The following is an 11,538-nucleotide window of genomic DNA, read 5'->3' on the forward strand; positions in this document are numbered from 1 at the left end:
GCAAGTGGGCACAGTATACGCTGTGAGCCTGACACACACGCTGGCAGACAACTAACTGCTATTCAATCTATTACAGTCAAAATTTTTATTTTATTTTTAAATGTACCCTACTGTTACACCAGATATGAGTTGCACTGGTGTGACACTGTGCCCTGGCAGGCCCTGAAACGCACACTCGTGAAGGAAACTGACTGCTATTATATTACAGTCCAAAAAGTTTTTGTTTTTTTATAAATGCAAGCTATTGTGACACCAGTGAGTGAGTGGTGGCACTGGGCAGGCCCTGAAACGCACACTAGTGAAGGAAACTGACTGCTATTATATTACAGTCCAAAACTTTTTTTTGTTAAATGCAAGCTATTGGGACACCAGTGAGTGAGTGGTGGCACTGGGCAGGCCCTGAAACGCACACTAGTGAAGGAAACTGACTGCTATTATATTACAGTCAAAAAAGTTTTTTTTTGTTAAATGCAAGCTATTGTGACACCAGTGAGTGAGTGGTGGCACTGCGCAAGTTGGCACAGTATACGCTGTGAGCCTGACACACACGCTGGCAGACAACTAACTGCTATTCAATCTATTACAGTCAAAATTTTTATTTTATTTTTAAATGTACACTACTGTTACACCAGATATGAGTTGCACTGGTGTGACACTGTGCCCTGGCAGGCCCTGAAACGCACACTCGTGAAGGAAACTGACTGCTATTATATTACAGTCCAAAAAAGTTTTTTTTTTTTTAAATGCAAGCTATTGTGACACCAGTGAGTGAGTGGTGGCACTGGGCAGGCCCTGAAACGCACACTAGTGAAGGAAACTGACTGCTATTATATTACAGTCCAAAAAGTTTTTTTTTTGTTAAATGCAAGCTATTGGGACACCAGTGAGTGAGTGGTGGCACTGGGCAGGCCCTGAAACGCACACTAGTGAAGGAAACTGACTGCTATTATATTACAGTCAAAAAAGTTTTGTTTTTGTTAAATGCATGCTATTGTGACACCAGATATGAGTGGTGGCACTGGGCAAGTGGGCACAGTATACGCTGCGAGCCTGACACACACGCTGGCAGACAACTAACTGCTATTCAATCTATTACAGTCAAAAAAATATATATATTTTTTTAAATGTACACTACTGTTACACCAGATATGAGTTGCACTGGTGTGACACTGTGCCCTGGCAGACCCTGAAATGCACACTAGTGAAGGAAACTGACTGCTATTATACTACATTAAAAAAAGTTTTTTGTTTTGTTTAAATGCAAGCTATTGTGACACCAGTGAGTGAGTGGTGGCACTGGGCAAGTGGGCACAGTATTTGCTGTGAGCCTGACACACAGGCTGGCAGGCAGGCAACTGCAATTACATTACACACAAAAAAAAAAAAAAAAAAAAAAAGCAGACTGATGTTCCAGCCCTAAAAATGGCTTTTTGGGATGCTGTCCTTACAGCAGAGATCAGATGAGTCCTTCAGGACTGTAGTGGACACTGAATACACTAGCCTAGCTATCAATTTCCCTATCAAATCAGCAGTAGCTACACTGTCCCTACTCTCACTAAGAATGCAGCTTCACAATGAATGTAAAATGGATGCTGTCCAGGAGGTGGGAGGGTCTGGGAGGGAGGGTCTGCTGCTGATTGGCTGGAATGTGTCTGCTGACTGTGAGATACAGGCAGGGTCAAAGTTTACTCAATGATGATGAATAGGGGGCAGACCGAACAGCGCATGTGTTCGCCATCTGTGGCGAACGCGAACAAGCGATGTTCGCCAGGAACTATTCGCCAGCGAACAGTTCGTAACATCACTAATGGAAACATTCTCAAACATAAACATGGTAAACATGTCGAACAAGCAATCCTTTCACGTTTGTTTCTCAGCAAGTTAATTAATTACATTTGTGTTGAAATAATAGCTTCAGAGTGCTCTCATGAAAACTTGTTTGTGTTTTAATATTTTGTAGGATCTTTTTGTGAGTCACCATGCCAGTATTCTTCATTAAATGGGTCAACGGCAGCTCGAAGGTAAATTCAACTAGTACATTTAAGCTGCTTAATTATTCATACCTACCCCTGCCAATTGATTTATTTCTGTTTACGCACATGAAGACCCTATGTAAGTGGATTAACTGGTCTTTATTTGTGTACAATATGCAATTCGCTTCCTGTTAATTGCACTACACTTACATCAGTCCATTCTATAATCTAGCACAAACTGAACATATTTAAACATTATTACCAACTGTACGTAAATCAATTGTAGGGAAATAAAATGATTGTAAACCACAAAATCTGAAGTATGTTTCATGTAAACAATGCAGAATACACATTAGGGCAAGAACTGCAGTATTTTTTTAACAGTAATATAGCTTTTATAATCAAATAGTCTCCGTTATATTTGGCTTGAAAACCAGAGGGGAATGACTGGTAATGTTGTGTGTGTGACAGCTAATTATAAAGTTGGCATAACCCCAACCCAAATAGAGGCAAGACTGCCAAGAGAACTAGGACTTTTGTTAGCAAGCAAATCATTTCATTAGCAACAGATTTTTAATTTTTTTTTTTTTTTTTACTTTTTACATCTTCTATTAGCATGACCCATTCTCAAACAGTACATTTTAATGTTACTCGGGGTGAGATTTCATTAGAAGTCACAATTTGCAGAGTGATTTTTTTTTTTTTTTTTATTCTTTATTTTTGTTGTGCATATGTTAACAGATCTTCCTGCACTGTCGCAGTGAGCAGATGCAGGAATGCATAAAATACATAATGAAACATGTTACATGTTACATAAAACTCCTTAAACTATTGATTTGTTCCATTTCGATGAATCGGCACATTTTTTTGTAAGGTTTGAATACGAGTGAGATAGTTGCACACATGGTTAGTGAAGTAGCTTGAACATCGATTAATCAAGTTTGACCTATGGGTACAATTATACATGGTGGTCATTGTGTGCTATTACTATGTGTGTGGCTATGCGATAACGTTTGTGTGATGTATTCTTGTAAGTCTCGAGTGTCTATGAGGAAAAATAATCATGAAATTTGCCAGGCAGACAGGCTTGTCATTTTAAGGTTAATAGGCAACAGGTGAAAAGTGGGGATGCCTGATGCGTGTAGTGAGGCACTATACATATCTGATAAACTTATTAACAGGATGTTAAACAGGTGAAAGCGATCAAACAGAATAGAATAAAACTTTTGGGAGCTATGTCGTTGGTTAGTCTCTGTTGGGGAGGCTGTAGTGTGGTATGGATAGCGTCCATTATAACAGAGGCTTTGGGCATGTACCCCCGCTGTTTCCCGTGAGTTCTCTTTCATCCTATGCCCAGCACATAGAAGGGTGTCTGGTATATTTGGAAGTCCTGCCGGGGCACAGCAAGGCGCAGAGTAAGGAGCTCCAGTGACCGCCTCGCCCGCCTGTTACTGTAGGGGCCTGTTCCGATGAAGTGGGTAAGTAGAGTTTCTCTCCGGTATTCTGGGGATCTCCGTGAGGTTGAGCGGGTTCGGAGCTTTGAAGCAGGCTTGTCTGTTGTTGTCTGCTTTGCAGGTTGCGGCTTCATGCCGGGTCTGGGGGGTGTTTGTAGGCCACTTCCAGCTGGCTTTACGGCGTGGCGCTTTCCCGCCTGTTTGTGTGCCAGCAGGGGGAGTCTTCGCTTTCAGGGCCATCTTTTAGGTCCCTTTGGGTGGAGGCCCGTGCGTCTGTGGTGGAAAGATGCTGTTTTTTCATCAGGTGAGTGCACTGGGGCTTTGGTATGCCGCTCTTTATTAGCCAGGTGCGCCCAGAAGGCATTCAATATGGCATCCAGCTTGGTCAAAGTGGGGTGCCATTCAAGGCAATAGTCGTTTCTGCATGCGGCATCCTCCATTGTATGGGCCCGCTTGGCTAGGGGTTGCCTGTGAGGTTGCGCTGCCTGGAGAGGTTGGACCTGGATCACCCCCACCGGTCCTGAGGGGGGGGGGGGCGGGTAGCCCGTGGTTTGGTGCCTCCGGCGTAGGGGTGAGGGGAGCGGCCGTCCCCCCCCAGCTCTATCCACCCCAGGCCGCGGCCTGCCACCAAGGGTTCTCGATTGCGGGAAACACTCGATTTTGGCATCGATGATTCACCAGGGTGCCCCCATCATGGGTAGCGTACCCCGGTATTGTTTTAGGCATGAAGTCTGCGAGCATTTCCCTATAAACAGTCTGTGTGGCAGGAGCTCTTCCACCATGCGACCGTTCAGCTTGCAGGTCAAGCCCCGCCCCCCGCAGAGTGATTTTTTAACTGATAATTTGCAAAGCACATTTGTTAAGTAATTGGGCTGAATCCATGGAATTAAGATATATAACATTTTACTGTTTGTTACAAACAAGGACATTGTGAATTATTTGTCCAGAAGAGCCAAACTCAAAAACATCTCTAACATAGCTAGTTCCTCAGTTGTACTTTTTTGGCCTAAATTTCACAGTTTCTGTGTGAGTTGTCTGTAATTCCTAGATTTTTACGACAATGGCCTTAAAGTGTGTTTGTAAAGTGTGTTTGTATATTTTTGCAAAGACTCTTAAATATAATTTGCTCACTAGAATGCAGCAGGCAGGGGAAGAGAACCAAACTGTAGATATAATCACCTGAAGCCCATCCTTGGGGTTGCCATCATCTTTCTCACTGAGTCTATCTTCAGCTCTGTCAATTCATATACCAGAAGCCCTTGTTAGCAAAGTCCACTGGATATTGACAAACGTCAACCTTTTCACCCTCAACTTTGCCCATAAGACAAATTAGAATTTTAATGAAATAAACAATACTTAGATGTGACACAGCAATGAGGGCCAAGACAATGAGAGACAACACCTGTTAGAGATGCCAGGAGCAATATGAGACAGAACCACCAGAGCACACACTAGAAAATTGGAGAAGGAAGAAGAGAGAATAAATATAAGGTAAGGAGAGGTAAAGACATTAAACAGGCAGGGACTTGTGTTGAATAAGACAATAAGACAATTGCAAATCATTGGGAGGAGATGCAAAGCAGCCTAAAGGAAAAAGGAAGCCTAAAAAAAAACAAAAAAACATTACTATACAATAGGTTATTAAAATAATAACTAATTCATAGATCTATTAATGGGGAGCTGTCACTTTATAGGTTTTTCACACATGTGTAAAAGTTAGTTATGGGTAAAGATAACGGGCATTACTTATATATTATCAGGACTCCTAGGAGACCCAACACGCAGGGTGTAAAAGAAAAACATATACCGGACCTCAGAGTGGCCGGCCTTTACATTTGACAGAGAGATAATGGTCAAGACCAAGTCGGGTTCAAGGAATAGAGAAATCACGAAAACAAGTATACTAGCCGAGTCAGGGAACCAAATAAGAGAGTAGTCAAGGTACGAGAGCCGAGTCAAGAACAGGAGAATGGAGAGTAATTAGATAGCCAAGGTCAAGATACCAAAAAGGAACAATCAGGAAAGAAGCGCTATTGGGAACCAAACAAGAACCACAACAAGGCAAAGCCCTATGTGTGAACCAGCCTTTAATAGGTTGGCTCTTTAAATTGAAAGCCACGGCCCCAAAATGTTTGAATGCGAACATTTTGGTTGGCCGTGACGTCATCAGCGTCATGACGTCATTAGCGTCATGACGTCGTTGCGCACGTGCCGGGTCATAAAAGGGGGCAGAATCACAGCGGCTGGCGTGGGAACTGCTGGAGTGGAGTCTGGGAGCAGGAATGTCGTCCAAGAGGTGAGTGAGCATGACATATATGTATTAATTAAGATTGCTATATGCAGTTGCAGATGTACTTTGGTTCTGTGTACATGCTGACTGTTTCACTAGGTACTTAGCAGTGCTGGCACTGTAGACATGACTGGGCTTATTTTGAGGGTTTGCGCCACATAATCAAGAATTTTTGTAAGATGGATGTGACATTGGGGTGTCTCAGAATGCTGTGCCTAATGGCATGGAAAACTAGCCCAGGAGAGGGGTACTATGTAAAGTATATGCAATACATACACTGTAATGGTCTGCAGTTTATATCATGTAGGTACCGTATTTTTTGCTCCATAAGACGCACCACACCATAAGACACACCTAGTTTTTAGAGGAAGAAACCCAGAAAAAAAAATATTCTGAACAAACTGTCCCATAGTGTTTCTTACAGTTTGTTCAGAATATTTTTTTTCTCCCCTGTCCCATAGTGTTTCCCCCCCCTCCCATAGTCTTCTCCCCCCTCCCATAGTCTTCTCCTCTCTCCCATAGTCTTCTACCCCCCCATAGTTTTCTCCCCCCTCCCATAGTCTTTCCCCCCTTCCATAGTCTTCTCCTCTCTCCCATAGTCTTCTCCTCTCTCCCATAGTCTTCTCCTCTCTCCCATAGTCTTCTCCCCCCTCCCAAAGTCTTCTCCCCCCTCCCATAGTCTTCTCCTCTCTCCCATAGTCTTCTCCCCCCTCCCATAGTCTTCTCCCCCTCCCATAGTCTTCTCCTCTCTCCCATAGTCTTTTACCCCATCTCATAGTTTTTTCCCCCCTCCCATAGTCTTTCCCCCTCCCATAGTCTTCTCCTCTCTCCCATAGTCTTCTCCTCTCTCCCATAGTCTTCTCCTCTCTCCCATAGTCTTCTCCCCCCTCCCAAAGTATTCTCCCCCCTCCCATAGTCTTCTCCTCTCTCCCATAGTCTTCTCCTCCTCCCATAGTCTTCTCCCCCCTCCCATAGTATTCTCCCCCCTCCCATAGTCTGCTCCCCTCCCATAGTATTCTCCCCCCTCCCATAGTCTTCTCACCCCCTCCCATAGTCTTCTCCCCACCATAGTCTTCTCCCCCCTCCCACAGTCTTCTCCCCCCTCCCACAGTCTTCTCCTTTCTCCCATAGTCTTTTTCCTCTCTCCCATAGTCTTCTCCCCCCTCCCAAAGTCTTCTCCCCCCTCCCATAGTCTTCTCCCCCCTTTCCCATAGTCTCCCGCCCCCTCCCATAGTGTTCTCTCCTCTCCCATACTGTCCCCCTCCCCTCCCCTTGTCCCAGCGCGCACCGCGGTACTGGAACTTCAATTTCAGGTTCCGGTTTCCGGTGGCACTGAAAGGAAGTGTGCACACTGAGTGCGCACTTCCTTTCAGTCCCGCCGGAAACAGGAACCTGAAATTGAAGTTCCTGTACCGCGGTGCGCGCTGTAAGGCCGGCCCATGCTACAAGACAGGTAAGTAAACCTTCACATTCACTACATAAGACGCACAGACATTTCCCCTCACTTTTGAGGGGGAAAAAGTGCGTCTTATGGAGCGAAAAATACGGTACTTTCCTTGGGGGTGGCTATCACATCTCCAATATTGGACCTCCGAACCAAGCTAAATCCATCTCCACATGGGATGATTTGGGGTAAAAAACAGATGGAATTTATTTTTTTCAGTTTTCACATACTGCAGTTCTTGCATTGTTATTAATGAGAAGAAAAGTTAAAATGTTGAAGACTGAGATTTTACTCATTCCTTCCACCAAGGTATTTGATTTTGAGCCAATCTGCTATCATAAAGAAAAAAGCCAGAAAATTAATAATAAGAGTTCTCCTACAGTTTAATATGAGTTTATCCAACTGAGAAAAAATATCTCCATCACAGTGGTATTGTATGGCTTTTATATGGTTAATAAAATAAATACTCTCATAAATAAACACTCACTGCATTGAGTTACATTATAGTTTAACAGCCACTAGGTGTGGTTTGACTTGCAAAATATTTTGTGGGAAAAGGAACATTTTGTGAACATTAATGATGAGTAAGTCTCTGGACACTAGTAGTTCCCAGGGACACTGTTCAGACTCTTTGAAATGGTAAAGTTTAAAATAAATGTAAATCCCAGAAATCATCTTAATCTTTCCAAATATGATTCCTAATATAGTCTGATGACATCAGGATTGTCTTCATCATAAGTGACCGTGCCGGTTAATGGACTACGCAGAGGTAGAAAGATGAAGGCAGAGAAAAGAGATACAGAAAGAGAGATAAAATAATCATTATGTCTGGACCTTTGGAAAATACACATTACATTGCTGCTGGATACACTTCCTTTAATATGTTGAAAAAAAAGACAAACAGCTGTCTGCGAGCATAGGGGACACAGGCTAGGGCTAGTCTGACCTTACTTGAGTCATGTACCACATGATGAGTTAGGGTGAACCCAGAAGTCAAAGGAAATTAAATTAGAGACGTCAGAAGCAAAGATGTAATAAAGAAAAAGAGAACATCAATGGAAAGCACTTTGCATAACATGCATCAGATAGAAAAAAGCAGCACAGGACAAATAAATATTCAACTGTCTTAGAATAAGTAGTGCTTCTTAAAATGAAGAGGGCTTTCAACTAGTGTACTTTAAAGTTAAGCAAATTTAAGCCTGTTCCCTCTTGAGAGTGTTATCAATAACCCAAAAGTGTCATGCATGACTTATTAACAGCTTTGTTCCAAAAAACAAAACAAAGCTGTAGGTGCTCATGGTGAGTGTGGTGCATGCTTTATAGTCCCTGTATTTGTTCCCACTATAAACTGTTGATTATCTCGACCCTGTGTCATCCCTGTAATGTGAAACAAGGGTTTAATAATGTTTACCTAATTGTCAAAGTCATATCATTTACCTAATTACTTAATACATTGATTATATTTGTCACAGAGCAGGTGTCCTTGATTACAAGAAGCTAGGGACCACTGATACAACTTTGATGTGTGATATGTTATTCTTTAAGCTTAATGACTTTGAAAACTGCCCGTACAAAGTATTGACATTTGGTATAGGACCCTTGAAGGAACTAACGGCTATCACTAGATTAACTTTTCTTCCTTAACATATCTAGTTAACATGCAGAAACAGAGTGATACAGAGGGATTCAGGAACATTTAGAATCCTCAGTTATACCAGTGCTTAGTGCAGGTATAGGCAACCTTTGGCACTCCAGATGTTTTGGACTACACCCCCCATAATGCTTTGCCAGCATTATGGATGTAAGAGCATTATGGGGGATGTAGTCCACAACATCTGGAGTGCCGAAGGTTGCCTATCCCTGGCTTAGTGTATAGTGACGTTCTAACATGACATTTAGATGTATGTGCTATTACTAGCAGGAATACGAACATTATCCCTGTTTGGCATCACAGGATGATCAGACAATGTAGTCTTTTTAAAAGACCACTAAAGTCACCAATGCACTTCTCAATAAGATGGCCTGAGTGAAGTGGTTCTGTCAGTGTCACCATTTAAAGTAAAACATTGCCATCTATCAGAATGTTTACCTTAAAGGATTAAACACACCTCCAGTGGTTGTAACACTGACAGCCACCGGAGATCCTTCTGCTGTAACGAGTAAAACTTGGTCACCTGACATTCCAGGACAAATGGAAACCATTGATTCAATGCTTTCCTATGGGGAGGTTTGGCTTAGTGCATGTCATTCACTGCCCATGCGAATCAGGTGAACAATGCTCCTCTATGAGGTGCAATGGGATAAGTAAAAATCTTTATTTTATTATTTTTATGACCCACACAGGGAAAGGAGAGATCTACATAAATAAGGACAGTAACACATTAGGAATACAGGATTGTATGGCTTTAGTGTTAGTGTGTCTTTAACGTTGATAGGAGCGACTGTGCAGCAGGTGGATGTGGCAGTATGGTCCTACTGTATAGTAAAGGTATTATCTACACACAGCAACGTTATAACCCAGCAGACATAAAGAAAGTCTTCTTCTTTTGGCTTTCAAAAAACAGACCAAGTATCTTCTTGTTTTTTTTGCCCCTTCAAGCCATTTGAAAGCCGTGTAAAAGATGCGTGATTATAACTTCATTTAATTTATTATTTGAGATTTGTTTGTAAATTTGCATAGAAGTGTGTGTCCATTTCCAAGCACTGTGATAGAGGTGGATTAGACAGAGAAAGGTCCTGTAATAGTTTATTTTATCAAGTAACTTGATCTGTTTTGAACGATTAGAAATGCGGTCTCCTCAAAATTCCTCAAAACTCAAATTGGCAAAATTAATACATTTACATCCTATAACAGGGTCTCTGCCAGGCTCTTATCCAACAGTAATATCTTTAATTGCTGCTCATAATTCATTTTGACGTTCACAAGCAGTTTTAGTAAAGCTTTCAATGAAATAAAATAAATAGCCTGAATAGAATGTTAGATAGTCATAATCCAGTGTATAAAATGGATTAGATGTATTGAATATGCTTCTACATTTTCCAAAGAGAGTTGCAGAGAGCTTGTGTGATCTGAATGATTTACCTGTAGTGATGTCGCGAACATAAAATTTTCCGTTCGCAAACGGCGAACGCGAACTTCCGCAAACGTTCGCGAATGGGCGAACCCGGGGAACCGCCATAGACTTCAATAGGCAGGCGAATTTTAAAACCCACAGAGACTCTTTCTGGCCACAATAGTGATGTTAAAAGTTGTTTCAAGGGGACTAACACCTGGGCTGTGGCATGCCGGAGGGGGATCCATGGCAAAACTCCCATGGAAAATTACATAGTTGATGCAGAGTCTGGTTTTAATCCATAAATGGCATAAATCACCTAACATTCCTAAATTGTTTGGAATGACGTGGTTTAAAACATCAGGTATGATGTTGTATCGATCAGGTAGTGTAAGGGTTACGCCCGCTTCACAGTGACAGACCAAACTCCCCGTTTAACGCACCGCAAACAACCGCAAACAGTCCATTTGCACAACCGCAAACTCCCCATTTGCACAAGGTTGGATACCAAGCTAGCCATGTCCCGTTCCTTGTCCTCACTGATGTCATTGAAGGTCTCTTCCTCCACCCAGCCACGTACAACACCAATGGTCCCCGAAAAGTGACAACAAGCCCCCTGTATTTTTATTTTAATGTACACTATTGTTACACCAGATATGAGTGTACTGGTGTGACACTGTGCTCTGGCAGGCCCTGAAACGCACACGTGTGAAGGAAACTGACTGCTATTATATTACAGGCAAAAAAGTTTTTGGTTTTTTTTTAAATGCAAGCTATTGTGACACCAGATATGAGTGGTGGCACTGGGACCACCTTAAAAATATTGTATATCGCTAAAAATCATGATCACTATATACTTTCTCTACAAACCTCTAAAACGAACCAAACTACTCATTCATCCGCTTTACCACTTTATCCCACCTAGAACTAGTGCCCAGTTAAAATACTTGACTCTTACTTACCCACACTCAGTCATGCCACACACATTTCACCACTACTCTCACTGAATCCCTCTGACTACGGCTAAATTCATCTCCTACATCAGAACAATACTCCTAAGATTGGGTTGTATCCATGTCTTGTGTCTTTCATTTAGAATAGGGGCAGCTTCGGTCTCCTTCAACACTGACACTCCAGTGCATATTATTAAAAGATTGGGCAGATGGAAATCCTCAGTCTGCAACCGATATATTCATCATCCCGAGAAAGAAATGAGGAAAGCTTTTAAAAGTTTGGCTTTGTAAATTTGATGCAATAAGTGTGTTTTTCTTTAATACCTTTTCACCCTCTTTGCATGAACCCGATTTACATATATTACTAATAT

The sequence above is a fragment of the Pelobates fuscus genome, chromosome 9 (genome assembly GCF_036172605.1).
Source record: "Pelobates fuscus isolate aPelFus1 chromosome 9, aPelFus1.pri, whole genome shotgun sequence".
In the NCBI taxonomy this organism is placed as follows: Eukaryota; Metazoa; Chordata; class Amphibia; order Anura; family Pelobatidae; genus Pelobates; species Pelobates fuscus.